General features: G+C 37.0%; 1 pseudogene across 1 annotated transcript; it reads right to left on the bottom strand.

Moving 5' to 3' along the window:
- Positions 1 to 2,631: 2,631 nt before the first annotated feature.
- On the bottom strand, positions 2,632 to 8,901 carry LOC149588627 (protein inscuteable homolog; annotated as a pseudogene). The gene is made up of 8 exons (XR_016379943.1): positions 7,727 to 8,901; positions 6,342 to 7,662; positions 5,907 to 6,094; positions 5,588 to 5,827; positions 3,955 to 4,108; positions 3,688 to 3,866; positions 3,370 to 3,595; positions 2,632 to 3,031 (listed from the first exon to the last, which is right to left on the bottom strand). The product of XR_016379943.1 is annotated as a protein inscuteable homolog (transcript).
- Positions 8,902 to 14,232: the final 5,331 nt, after the last annotated feature.

The raw sequence follows: 14,232 nt of genomic DNA, 5'->3' as shown, positions 1-14,232 counted from the left end.
GACGGTTTACTAAATTTCTTTGCTTTCTATAGAGTTGAATGTAGATTTCTTTTTTGTATGGGATTTTCGATTTAGTTTTATACATATCTCGCAAGTGCATTTGATTTTTAATATAGGGGCTTAGCCATGGATTTTTAATTATTGGGGTAAACTTTTTCTTTGTAGGGGCGTGTCTATTTAAAAGGTACATTAATGTTTTTTGAAAAGCTTCCAAACCGGCTTCGGGGTCTCTGATGTGGGGTTCAATTTCATTTAATGCTAAACTTAGTTCCTTGATAAACAAGTCCGTATCCATGGCTCTGAAATTTCTAGAGTTTTTCATGGTTTTTTGAATTTTAGGGCAGGTTCTTTTCCTTATAATCCATGTTAGGTCATGGTCAGAGACACTACAAGTTTTCACTTTTACTTCTATTATACGGTGCGGTTGGTTCGAATATATGTGGTCAATAAGGGTCTTTGTTACGAGAGTAGTCCTGGTAGGGTCAGTGATCACTTGTTTAAAATCTTTTAGGGCATGTACTAGAGTTTTGGTTTTCGAGGAAAGCGGTTTTGAGGTTAGGTCGCAGTTTGTGTCGCCCATTAGAATCAACTCAGAGTTATTTTTCTCATTCAGGCAGGTGATCCGTGAAAGTAGATCGGCAGTAGTGTCTTCCATGTTAGCCGTAGGAGGTATATACATTATTGCGATGAAGATTTTACCAGAGTTCTTATAGGTTAGCTCAGCCCATATAGATTCTAATGCCGAACAGTCTGGGCTGCTTTCTGATTGGAACTGGATATGGTTTAGGGGAAGCTGTGACTTGAAATAGATACCGACTCCGCCACCGTTTTTACCTACACGGTCCTGTCTCCAAAAAGTATATCCTGGTATGTAGCATATGACGTCCGGCATGAGGTCGTTTAGCCAAGTCTCTGTTAAGCCCAAAATATCAATGTTATGTTCCGTTAGAATATACTCGATTTCATGAATTTTATATTTAAGGCTTCTGATATTTAGATGGGCTATTTTTAGGCCCTGAGGATTTTTGGCTATTTGTGTGTTACATTTTGAGTTAAATTTGTCTAATACTGTTCTAGTGCTGCTGATTTGGTCGTCTTTTGGTCAAACCTCAGATATGTCCGTGATTTCTGAATCGTAGGGATCAGTTGTTGGGTTCTCGGTTGCCCATGCTCTCTTAATGCGTAGCGGGTGCGGCCAGTTTTGGGGATCTCTGATTATTTGATCGTGTTTTGCGCTACATTCAATATTGAAGCCCGTTGTCCAGAATTCACCGTTTTTATTGGTGGTTATTTTTGCGTCGTTTATATTTAGTTCTTCAAGGTGCAGAAGAATGTCTTCTATATTTGTTTCTGGGCCGCAATTCGTTAGTAGATAACTATTCTTAGGTGTGTTTGACAATGTCAGTAGGAATTTGTCTTCATTTGTGCCCCAAGTTTTGGGAGAGTCCGTGAAGTTCTCGTCTCTTGTGAGACGTCGGCAGGAGACTCCTACTGGCCATATTTCCGCGTTTAATAATTTGCGTGGATCGCTGCTGGATCTGATTATAAAGTTTTTTGCAGGGTTTTCTGATTGTTTAGACTTGTAGGTCTGTCTGATACCGATGACAGAGATACCATGGTCTTGTAAATGTTTGTGGATAATCGCTTCGTTTGTCTTACGGGAGCAATTTCCCAGAAAGTAGTCCTTCATTTGGGTCGTTACTTTAATTTTACAGTTGTTTGCCCTATCTGTTGGCATGTTGCCGATGTGAGAGATTAGGGGTTTTGATACGCCGGGGTGTTTCATAGGTGGAACTCTGTTATGCGATTTAACCTGTGCCTTGGACCTCGGTTGTTGGGCAGATTTCTCTTTATGTTGTTGCAATGCTGGTAAAGTTCTAGAGTTGTTATCCCTTGTGCTCATTGTAAGAATTTCGGTATATGGTTTCTTATGAAAAGGTGCAGGTTGGTTTAGCAAGGTATTCGATGCGGGTAGGTAGGGTACTGGGCCTTCTGTTCGGTTTAGAGTGCTTTTATGGTTTAATTTTTCCTCGAATTTTGCGAGGCTTTCTTCTGTGGTGGACTGGATATCTTGAATTTTATTAGTTAGTTCTTCCACTTTATTGTCGAGATTTAGTTCCGTGTCCTCAGCCATTTGAGCAGTTAGCTCTGTAACTTTTTGTTTTATTGTCAAGAGTTCTTGATTTACGGAGGTGATAGATTTTTCCATATTCTGAATGGATACGCTTACTTCTTCTTTAAAGTCTTCTATTTCTTCAATAGCGTTCTTGGTATTGATCAGGGCTTGTATACAGTCGGTACATATCCAGAAGGAGCCAGCCAGGGCTGTTTTTAAGCCTTGGCATGAGAGGTGAAACCACGTTGAACAGAAACCACAGAATATCATTTTGCCAAACTTTTCTCCTCCTCCTTTAAACTCACAGTCAGATAGACAGTATTTCATTGTTAAGCAATAAACGGTATTGCAAGTCAAGTAAAATAAACGTAATTTAAGAGTAAAAAGTCTAAAAACTTAAGCCGAGGCTTAGCGTTGTCAGAGACGGAGCATTCAGCTTTGAAATGAGACCAAAGAAATAAGGAAAAAAAAAAAGGCCTACAACAACATAAGCCTATTTGAAAATGAATAATTAATTAAAATTCTTAATTTATTATATAAAAATTCTTTAAATACGAATGATTGACTCGACTTCACATTAAATACATTTTCCTGACCGCCATTTTGTTTTCGGGAGGATAGTTGATAATATACAGATAAATTTAAAACATCACTTTATGTCTTCTTGATTATAATTTAATTTAATTTACCTTAAGGTAATGGGAATTTAAACGTAGCTTTCTTGTTTGGAACAATAAATTAAAAACGAGTCCCATAATTTAGGCTCAACTAATTCCTCAGCATTCAAAGCTTTAAATTCGGAATTTCCACAAACAGTGGCGATTTTACGTAAAGTTGCCAGAGCCGCGACTAAAACTGAATCGCTGTTATTTCTTTCGTAGCCATCTTTGCATAATTTAACCAATCTTTTAACTCCTGTTAAGAAAAACAAAAAGAAACCAAGGCTTAAGTTTAAAGAATTTCTAGTTAGGCATAAAAAGTTTCGGTTTATGTTCAGTACCGCTTATTTAGGCGCCAAATATAAATTTTAACACGCACGTGAGTAAAAATTAGGGTTAAGAAAAGTTTCAGTTTATGTTCAGCACCGCTTTTTTTGGCGCCAAATATAAAATTCAACCCAGCACATGAGTAAAAATTTGTCTTAAGAAAGGTTTCGGTTTATGTTCAGCACCGCTTTTTTAGGCGCCAAATATAAGCATCATCCTCGCGTGAGGAAACATTAGGCTTAACAAATATAAAAACCCAAGGCTTACCATGCATTTGAGCGACAGATGTAGCCGTTTTCAAATCGCCGCATAATCTCGATAAGGCGATGGCTGATTTTTGTTGTACTCTTTCGCAAGCCGCTAATTCCGCGTCATTCATTGATTTCAAGGGTCTGACTTGCAAAAACGATAACAATAGTACGAGAGAACCGGCTTCGATAACGGAAGTTTTGCAGCTGCCAATGGCGGCCATATTTGCCAAAACTGTCGCAACCTAAAGAATGAAATAACAAAAACGTACTTTGTTAGTTCCTGGTTTAGTTTTAATATTGTTTTTCGTTTATCTAATCAATAGCGTGACATTACCTGATCTTTGATAAACAACGAATCTCCCAAGGCGTTTTGGGTACAAGCACCAATAAGTACTTGAAGAGTTCCGTCAATTTGAAAACAACTGCAAGCCTTGGCGTCGAGGAATGATAAATTAGCCAATGCCGCCGCTGTTAGCAAGAGAACCTCGCTTGATTGTGTTGTTCGTGCCAAATCTGAATTGAAATAAATAAATAAACAAATTTAATTAACACATGTCTCATAGTTAATTAGCTGCAAAATTAAAGAGTAACCGAGGCTTACCGGTTAGTGCACGTATTAAATTGTTCATATTTTCGACTAGTCCTTTAAGGATTTCGCTTTCGCAGTCCATCCACGGGGCTGTGATTTGGTTATGAGGTGACACATGGTTTCGCCCGTTTGACCAATCATGGCTAAGGCACAGAGTTGGGCACTCCTTTTTAGATAGATTTTTTTTCTATCAAACTATCATAGATGGCGAAACTATCAATTCTTTTGGCTATATTTTAGAGTGGAACTCCTTCTTAGATAGATTTTTTTCCTCTCAAACTATCATAGATGGCGGAACTATCAACTCTTCTGACTATATTTTAGACTGACATTGCTGGTTAGATCGATATTTTTCCTCTCAAACTATCATAGATAGCGAAACTATCAACTCTTCTGACTATATTTTAGACTGACACTGCTGGTTAGATAGATATTTTTCCTCTCAAAACTATCATATTTGGCGAAACTATCAATTCTTCTACCTATATTTTAGACTGGCATTATTTGTTAGATAGATTTTTTCCCTCTCAACAAATCATAGATGGTGAAACTATCAAATCTTCCTTCAATATGTTAGATTGGCTCTCATTGTTAGATAGATTTTTTGCCTATCAAATCAAATTGAAATCTTTAGGGACGACTAAATTAATCGATTATTTAATTTTCGGACTTTAAATTTGATTGTTTTCGATCAAACTGATTTGGTCTCTACCTAATTTTACTCTGTTCAATCGATTCCTGATATTTCCTGATTTTGTAGAATTTCTAATATTTTCATATATTCATATAATTTCCATAATCTCATTTCTCAAGTTTGACTTTTAACTGTCTATAGTTCAAAAGCTACTTTTCATAATTTTTAAAATTATTCGCCCTTGATTTAATCTAAACCATCTACTATAAACGGTTAACTAATAATAATTAAAGGCAAAAATTGCAATTAAAAACTGTGGGTAATAAAAATCAGAAAATCTACACTTTAATTTATCTACTTCTACGTTTGGATGATTTCGTGGAATCGTTCTTCCTCCTCGAGTAGTCGTTCACATCAGTGACAGCACGGAGCTTCTATATACAAGAAGCTCCGTCTTCACAGTTTGAACTGTTGAACCATCGTTTATTTTATTTTTATTTATTTGTTTGAGAGGGTTATAACGACCACCAAGTACAGAATCTTCTTATAGAATAAACCTACACTTGCTAACGTTAAAATATATTAAAAACTTCGATATCATTCAAAAAACGACTTATCTTTCCAGAAATTTTCATAACTATCAAAATTGCCTATCAAAGATTAGCTCATAATTTTTTTAAAATCAAATCAGAAAACAGATGTCGCCAAATAAAATCACTCAAAAAATCAATATATTTCTCAAGGAATAATGCCTATCATTTTTTATGATTTCTAAAAGATGGGGTTAGTAGCCAGATCACGTTGAGAATCGATATTTTTCTCTAGAAGATTTCAACGAATCAATGAATCATATCAACTTCGAGTGCACTTTCTAAGCTATCAAACTCAATCGATCATTATAATTCAAATTTTTCTCGAAAATAACTATCAAAATTGATACTTTGATTGGGGCAGATTTAGTTTTCTATCGTATCAAGTGGTAAAACTATCAAATGATATGATAGTGCCCATCTATGCTAAGGCAGCCATGGCCATTTGAAGACAGTAAACGCTGGATGTTTCTTCTATTGACTTAACGATGACCGTCATCTCTTCGATGGTGAATTGGTCAATTAGTTCCTTTAAGGTTCTAAGTACCGAATGAAGGTTGCGTTTGACTGTGGATTTGCGTTCCTCTGTTTGGGACTTGTCCGAATTTCTCTTTAGAAATTCCTCAAGATCTTCGCAAGCTCGTTTGAGACACACTTCAGTCTATAATATAAAAAATAAATACTTAATTTTTAGTTTTTGGTCTCAATTAAAGACATCAATTAATTTTAAAGACAATTACCTTTGAGGTATGGACAATCTCAATGTCCGTGGAACAATGGTAATCCCTTAACGTTTCCTGAATGTTACTAATGAGATTCATGGCGTACTCGCAAAACTCGGACCATCTTTTCGATGATAGAGATTCGATTACGAATTCAAAGTCTTTCAATACAAATTCTAACCTTCTTTGTAAGGCGGCTATCGTATCTAATTAATTAAAATTAATCTTAATTAATTTTAACTCTAATAACAAGACGTTATTGTCATAATTGATAAGATGACCTTAAGAATGGTGAAAACCGCGTCCAAATCGGTTCATAAATAACAAAGTTGGAAATATTTCAAACTTCGCTTATCAACAAACAAAGTTTGAAAATTTTCCAACTTCCTTATTTATGCGTCGATTTCGACGCGGTTTTTACCATTTTAAAGCTATATTTGAAAACAAGCTTACCTTGTGAGTTTAGAACAGCAGCTGCCATCAACATACCGGGATCTTTGGTTAGTGTCTTGGCTTGTAGTACGTTCAAACACTCAGCCTCGGCTAAAACTCTAATGTCCTTTAACCATTGCTGAACGCACCCATCATACTTAATCGAACTGTCCACATTAACCTTTAAATAACTGTCCAATAAAATGTCTTCTTCATTTTGATAATCGCTCTTTTGACTAGAAACACAAATCTCCCCGGAAGACACAACTCGTTGTTGTGGTTGTTGATCTCGTTGCAAATTTTGTACCGCGGTGTTTCTGGTTGTTGCAACAATACTTTGACTAGATTCCGGAGTTGGATTTTCAAAAAGTACTTTTTTAGCTGTTGTACCACAACCGAGGGCGCGGTTAATGTCAGTTTTAACTTGCACCTTCTCAGGTGTATAGGTGTTTACATGTCGTGGTTGAAATTTGACATAAACTTCCTGACAATCGTAATGACTTTCGCGTCCGAGTGGTTGAGGTCTCGGTTCTGACGTCATCATACTGGGTGATGACGTATAGTCTAAATTAAGAGGTAATGGCGGTAATGGAGGTTGTTTATAAACTGGAGGACTTCGTGGTTCTTGTTCCAAAGTTGAATTAGCGAAGTGAACTGATTTGGGTGGTTGTATCCTGCAGCTATGAGGTTTGCCCTGTCCTTTCGGGGTACTGGTCTTAGGTAGGGTAACGACTAGTTGCTGGTTTGGTGGGGTGACGTATCCTTGGTTAGCCGAACCATTTTAAGGGCTGATGCCAATACTGGTTGTTGATGTTTTCTTAGCCGCTTTGTCTTGCTTGCAACGGAGACACATGGCCGGTCTGCGGACTAAACGGTACTTGGGTGTGGGGCTGGTTTCAATTATACTGTTCTCTGAGGACTTTGTGTCCTTGAACGGTGGTAAAGTGGACAAGACCATTTTATCGTCTTTGTTCGATGTGTTGCCGGACATGTTGATTTTGTCGTACAGGACCTCTTTGTATAAAGGTCCTTGGCAAACTTTGTCGATAGATTGAGCTATGACGTCATCGACTTTGTGGTCGTGACGTAAGCGAGGTTGACTAGCCGGAACGCTTTTAAATGATTTTAAAGCGATCGAGGCTGGCGACGAGTTGTTTAAGAAAAATTCGGCCACTTGACCATTGGTGGATAGCGGTATAAACCAAACCATACCGGAAGATACAGTGGTTGTAAAACTTTCCACAAAGCGTCGCAAGTCTCTTTAATGACATAGTGAGATGTCGATTTGCCAATTCTAAAGCCATAGGCAGTGCTCATAAAGCTATCACCAGTGGCTAAAAACCTAGGAAACGTGAAATTAGATATCAAATCTTAAAAATATATATTCTTTGAATTAAAAAGATTACCTTAATGTAATAGCTAAACGATGAGCTGGTGAAAGCGGTTCTCTAGAACGAGGGTACTTTTTAAGGGAACTTGCTAGCATTCAGGGCTGATACTCAGAGCTCGCCTGAATTTTAGTTGAAATAGTAACCAACTACTTTGAAAAAAGTAACTAAATAGTAACTTAATATTAAATATTTAACATGCACAATTGAAGTAAAACTCAGTTTAAAATTGTACACACAGGTGTTTAATACTTTAGGGTAGAAATACACTACTTCAGGGCTCCCAGCGCTTAGTGCACAAAAAATAATAGGTATTATAAGTCTGAAACGCACAAATTATAGGATATTTATAGGTCCAGAAATGATCAATTTATAGGTTCAAACATATGTTATGTAAATTTTTTACGTTCAAAATTACGAATTATTGGAGTTTTAAAGGAAGTATATTATATCCGAGAGTAGACTAGAACTTTTAAACATATTTATAAAAAAATGATCAATATAGTTAATCAACTTTGGACGAGTAGTTAATAGTGTAGCAACCATGCAATTTTTATAGTTAACTTCCTTACATTTTTTAAATTATTTTAAATGTCAGGTACTTTAGAATTTGGTCTAGTTCAGGGTTACCACGAAATTTTAAGATTCAAATTCCCTGACTTTTCAGATTTTGTTCGACTTTTATTACGATTTTCCCTGACATGTTTAGGCCCAATTGTCATTATAGAGAGCTTTCCTTGTCCCAAGTCGTACCGCTGTTCTGGTAGCCATATTGGTTGGCCTCAGCTTCATTCCTGCTTTAAACCCACCAATATGGCAGCGTAAATTATGTCACGAGACTAAGCTCCTCCTCCAACTGAAAGCTCTCTATTCCAAATAACTAGACGATTGCATTTAAATCGTCTTTTTGAATATTGAACTTAAAACATTGCGGAGCGAGCGAAGCGAGCTCCGCGATTTTTGTGTCTGGTTAAACGTTATCTCGCTAAAACGGCGTTTAAAACGACACCTCCTCAGAAAAATAATAAAAAATGTTGGATTGTTTTTGAACTTTCGTAGTGTTTTTTAACCATTATATCCAAAATATAGGTATTATAGGATAAATTTACGAATTATAGGTTTTTATAGGACCATCTCGGAATTATAGGTATTTATAGGTACTATAGGTACTCTGGGAGCCCTGACTGACCTGTAACCATTCTGTAACTAGAACCGCTCTTGAAAAAATAGCAGACTGCGCAAAAGCCGAAAAACGTACTAAACGGCCGCGGTCCCATGGCTACCTAAGCGTTGGCGGGCGCGGCTGGTCCTTCAGCTGCAGCATAGCCCATTCGATCACACAGGCAGCTCTGCCACACTTCAGTCAAACCACAGCCTACTCGATCAAAGTCGATTTTTAAAGGGGCTGGAAATAATACGGCTACCTCGATGGGAATAAATGTGTGATCGTTTAAAAAAATTGCTTTTTAGTTTTTTCACCCTTCATTCACTCGGAAATTATAAGGAAAACATATTTTTTTAAGAGATGGCCTATCAAATTTTAAATTAATCAACTTTTAGTAACCAAAATTCAAAAAAAGTAACTTTAAGTAACCAATTTCAAAAATAGTAACTTTTAGTGAAAAAAGTGACTCAGTATCAGCCCTGTAGCATTCCAACCAACTTATCAAAAACGTCCGGCGTCATTCTCAGAAAGTTGTGGAAATAAGAATGATCACAAATCCTCATAGTATTTAGCTATGAATAGGTCATACATTTTTTCAAACTTAAAAACAGGATTTACATAGCTTGTGTTCTTGTTAAGGGCCAAGACTACCAAGGTAAAGTTCGAATCTTTTTCAAACGATGGCGCTGTAGTAAACGGGGGTTGAGACCTTTCGAGCCCCTTTTGCAGCAGGAGCTATAGGGGAAATATAGAAGCTTTCCTACTGCAAACGATCCCAATGCCAGAAGTAAACTTTCTCTTAACTAGGATCTAACGCTATTCAATGCGAATGGCTTTATAAGTGGTGAAGCCTTGTATATACTGAATATTAGTTGAGACAAGAATGAGTCAAAATAAAGTTGCCCATTTTAAAGTAGGCGACATGGTAACTTGACATCCGAAATGGATGTTAAAGTGGGTCCATATGCTTTCCATTTTATAGCCTTTTTTAACTGGCATAAGAATGGGGAGTCTTAGAGTCGGGCCCATTGACAAAAGAAATAGATTCCTTATCTTTGCCGATGAAAGTAAAGAGGTATGAAAGCTCCAGCTACACGCGGCGCCGAAGGCCGTCTTAAAATTTCAAAATAGTAATTGAACTTAGGGAAGATTCGAGCCCTTTTCAAAAACCAATACAATAGGAAATGAGGGGCGTTTCGCGCGTGTCAACAACGGAGCGATCAGTACTAAGGCGAGTGGTCGAAAAGTTTCCTGAAATCAGAAATTATACCAAAAGAGCTGAGAAACCACTAAAAACGGTAGTATGGAATTTGAATTAAGTTCGAAATAATGTCCGACCCCGACTTTCTCACTGTCCTAGCTTTTTTATGCGTTTTTCTCACCCCCTACCCAGAATTTTATTTTTGGAAGCTTTGAAAACTTGTTTTGGAAGCCAGTATTTAGAGTTTCTGTTTCTGACCTACATATCGGACGTGCAATTGTCCTTAGTTTTCTTGATAATTTTGAATATTTAAATCGCTTCGATTTGATTTGAAAATGGGTAGAAATTCCAAACCACATCCGTCTAAAGTGATCCTGATCACGATGTATAAAACTGATGAAACAACAGCCCTTTTAAGGGCTACCCACTTTTTGAATTGAAGGTAATCTCAAAATGTATTGAAAAACAAACAAAACGAATAACACACGTTCAACTCAGGCTATTCTTACATAACAATCCCTAGGTGAAATAAAAGTACTATAAGAGAAAATTGTAGGCATACTATTGCCTGAATCGATTTGATTTACAGGACGTTCAAGAATAAACTCCTCTATTTATTTATTTATTTATTTTGTAGATCTTACAGATCTATAGAATAGCCCATGCAGAAAATTCAAACAGATTCAGAGTACAATTCAAAAATTAATAGGCATCTTCCGAGTTTCATTTCGGTTTGTCTCTTCAAATGGACGGGTTCCAATGTGAGTTAGGAGGGAAAGGGGGGGTTGAACAGCTACTTGTAACACTTTCCGTGAAATAGCTAGACTCAATACGAGAACTTAGTTTACCTTTTTTAGGGTATTTTTCTCTCAAATGTCTTTTTTATTGAAGCCGTCTTCTTCGCGTCAGTGCCCAACGGAATTGACTCAATAGGTACTAAGTCGCCCTTCCAATAGTTTATCATCTATACTCCAACTTTCACTCTTCTGTTTCATTTTCCATAGTTACACTGCAGTACACACACACCCTTGAACTAATTTTCGTCCTTCCTTTGGCCCCCCAGGCCAAAAATCACTTTCCTTTGTAAATATGCTTGCTCGCCCTCGTATGACCAGGCCACAAGGGTATTTATGACAGCCCCCCCTTAACCAGCCCCCTCCATAGTAGTTTTTGTAGGGATCTTCACCCTATTCTTCCAAGTTTTATAAAAAAAGGCGTCCATACTGCCATCTATTGGTTTCACACCTTTAGCGGCCCACAGCGGTTTTATTTATATAACTAATTATGTTTGAAACTTACGACTTCCAATTTTATTTTAGGTTCTCGGTCTAATTATGCTCTACCAACCCAAAAAAAAACTTTATGTCTAACTATATTTTTCGATGAGATACATAGGAAAACTTGATATTTAGTTTTTAATTAATATCAAATTATCTTCCGATTTGAATTTTTTGAAATTATATTTAGGTACCAAAGAAAGGCATGTACTATTAGGAAAAACCAAGATTGAAGGCTTAAACGAGAAACTTCCTGTGCTGGACAGGAAATACAAAAACCATATTTTCAATTAGAAGTTTTATGGTTTTTATTAGATAATTAATTAAGTTTTGGAGTAATTGATTTGAAAATTATTTTAGGTACTATATATAGTTTTAGTATTTGTAATGCAAAATTTTTTTTAGACCTGACGACGTTTCTCTAGGAGCTACACAGGAAAAACATAACAAAAAACATGCTTTGCCAATTAATCAATAATTAACTACACAATTAACCGAATTAAACGAAAACAATATCAGGTTATGAAGAAAGGTCCAAAATTTAGGATAAAAAGAAGTCAGGCTGCAAATTTCAAATTCGGTAGGCGCCAGATCGGAATTAAACAGCCCTTTTCTCCGGGTACTTTGCCCTTAAGCCTTGGCTTTTACGTACCAGAGTATGAAAATATCCTTCAATTTTCCTATTTTGCCAAATCGGATGCACCCACCATCGGCGATCTTGTCTTCTCTTTCGTTTTACATTTTTTTCGAGCTCTTGTTTCTTTCTCAGTAGGAGTTTTTTTTTTCAAAAGCAAAAGAACCACACGTCTATTCTTTACAATCGCCATCTTTGTCGATCCGTCAAGATGCGCGAAACGCGGGATTTTAATTTTTCTCGCCGTTTATGTGAACGCCCGAGCGAGAAGATCACGATGATGTTGAAAGCGGAAGCTGAATTCAAAATCAGCCCGCGAGAATAGGTTTCTAACTTCACGCGTAATCTTCATATTCTCGCTCGTTTGTGAACGTACCTTAATCCAAGAGACCCAAAATAGGCTCGGGAACCTAATCCAAGAGACCCAAAATAGGCTCGGGAACCTAATCCAAGAGACCCAAAATAGGCTCGGGAACCTAATCCAAGAGACCCAAAATAGGCTCGGGAACCTAGTCCAAGAGACCCAAAATAGGCTCGGGAACCTGATCCAAGAGACCCAAAATAGGCTTGGGATCCTACTTAAAAGAAACCCACCCGTGGCTAGTCTTGCATGGCTATCGGGCGTGGCCCCTAGGCGATGGGGTTACCAATTGCTAGCGCAATTGGTAGTGGCAGAGCCACCATGGACCAAAGCAAGTTTTATTGTTAATTTCTGACACTGGGTGAAAAACCTAGGTAGAAATCCTGTTGCGTAGAGTTTGCAAGTTCTTTTCCCAATTGTTAACCGTGTTTCCCTCTGTGGTGTTACCCTGTTTCTTTTCATTTTGTTAAGAATGATTTAAAATTATTTCTTCAGTTTTTTTACAAACTTCAACAGGTTCCACCAATAAATATGTAAAATTTTAAATAAATACTTTAACTTAATAAAGTTTTCTTTCTTCTGAACTTCCCCAAAACAGGCGTGTTTTGGGCTTATAATTGGTTAATTTTAGGATGTTTGGTGTAATCAGAGGTCCACCTAATTTAATGGACTTCTGGTGTAATGTGTAAGCAATATTTTTAATCTTAAAAAGGGGGTCAAAGTACTAAATATATCATTTTGATATTCCAAAATGAAATTAAAATATTCTAAATCTTAACAATTTTTACTTTTTTGGTATAATAATACCTCTCAGGACATTTGGGCCATTAGATCCAAAGATATTGTGCATTAAGTACTTAATTTACAATTGTGACATTAGAAATTAATTTTTATTAAAGTAATTATCCACTCTAGAAGTTTGAATCCTTTTCAATATAATAGAATAGATTGTAACACACCTCTCATTAAAATTTCAGGACATTTGGACCAGTAGATCCGAAGATTTAATCAGTCTTAGCACTGAACCCATCATTTTGATTTTGAAAATATTTTTTTAAAAAAAAACTATTCACTCTAGAAGCTTGAATCCTTTTTAGAATAATAAAACACGTCGAACTTTACGTCTCATAAAAATTTCAGGTCATTTGGATCAATAGGACAGAGGATCTGGCCCAAAAACCGACCTCCTCCCATAGAACGTAATGTTAATTTTCGCAGACTTGGATTTTTTTTCAAAAGTCGCGGTTATACATGTAAACTGAATTCTTTGATCGGGCTTCTATAGCGCGAGCAGCTTGCGTCGTGACGCGCGTGATCGAGTGGGCTATGCTCCAGTAAGCGCCAAGCGGAAGAAATCGGCTTTTTTTGTGAACAGATTTTTGGAAGCTGAGGCGGACGGCCGTGCGAGGGCGCTTAAAGCGTAATCTCGTTGTGAGGAAATCGGTCTCTACTTTCAGCAATCAGCTTCAGCTAAAAGCGCCTTTGTGAACGGGGCTTTAGTTTCACTGGGGAAGGAAGTGGGAGTTGCCGTTTCTGTTGTGGTGGCCGTGGGTGTGTTCGTCCTTCCTCGTAACACATTATAGTTAATTAATAAAAAAAAACTTTAATGATTCAAATAAAACGTATTAGATTTGCTTTTAATTGAACAACATAAAATTAATTATGTTAGAAAAATTTAAACGTTCAACTTGGTTTAAATAGATGTCGCTGTGTAAGTTGCCCTGACACTATGAATTAAGCCGAGTACAGGTCCGGAAATAAGAAATATTTTCCCTCTCTACAGTCTACTCTACACTCTACAGCATATATTTTTCAATCATAGCACACTTAATAACGCACCTTCGCTCCCCGACTCCGAGTGTCTATAATTCGCTCACGGAGTGGCT

Source organism: Phalangium opilio, unplaced genomic scaffold (assembly GCF_054372755.1).
Source record: "Phalangium opilio isolate 3A_F unplaced genomic scaffold, DU_Popi_V2 ptg000540l_1, whole genome shotgun sequence".
In the NCBI taxonomy this organism is placed as follows: Eukaryota; Metazoa; Arthropoda; class Arachnida; order Opiliones; family Phalangiidae; genus Phalangium; species Phalangium opilio.
Note: the sequence above shows the minus strand (reverse complement) of the source record. Positions and strands in the feature narration are given on the sequence as shown.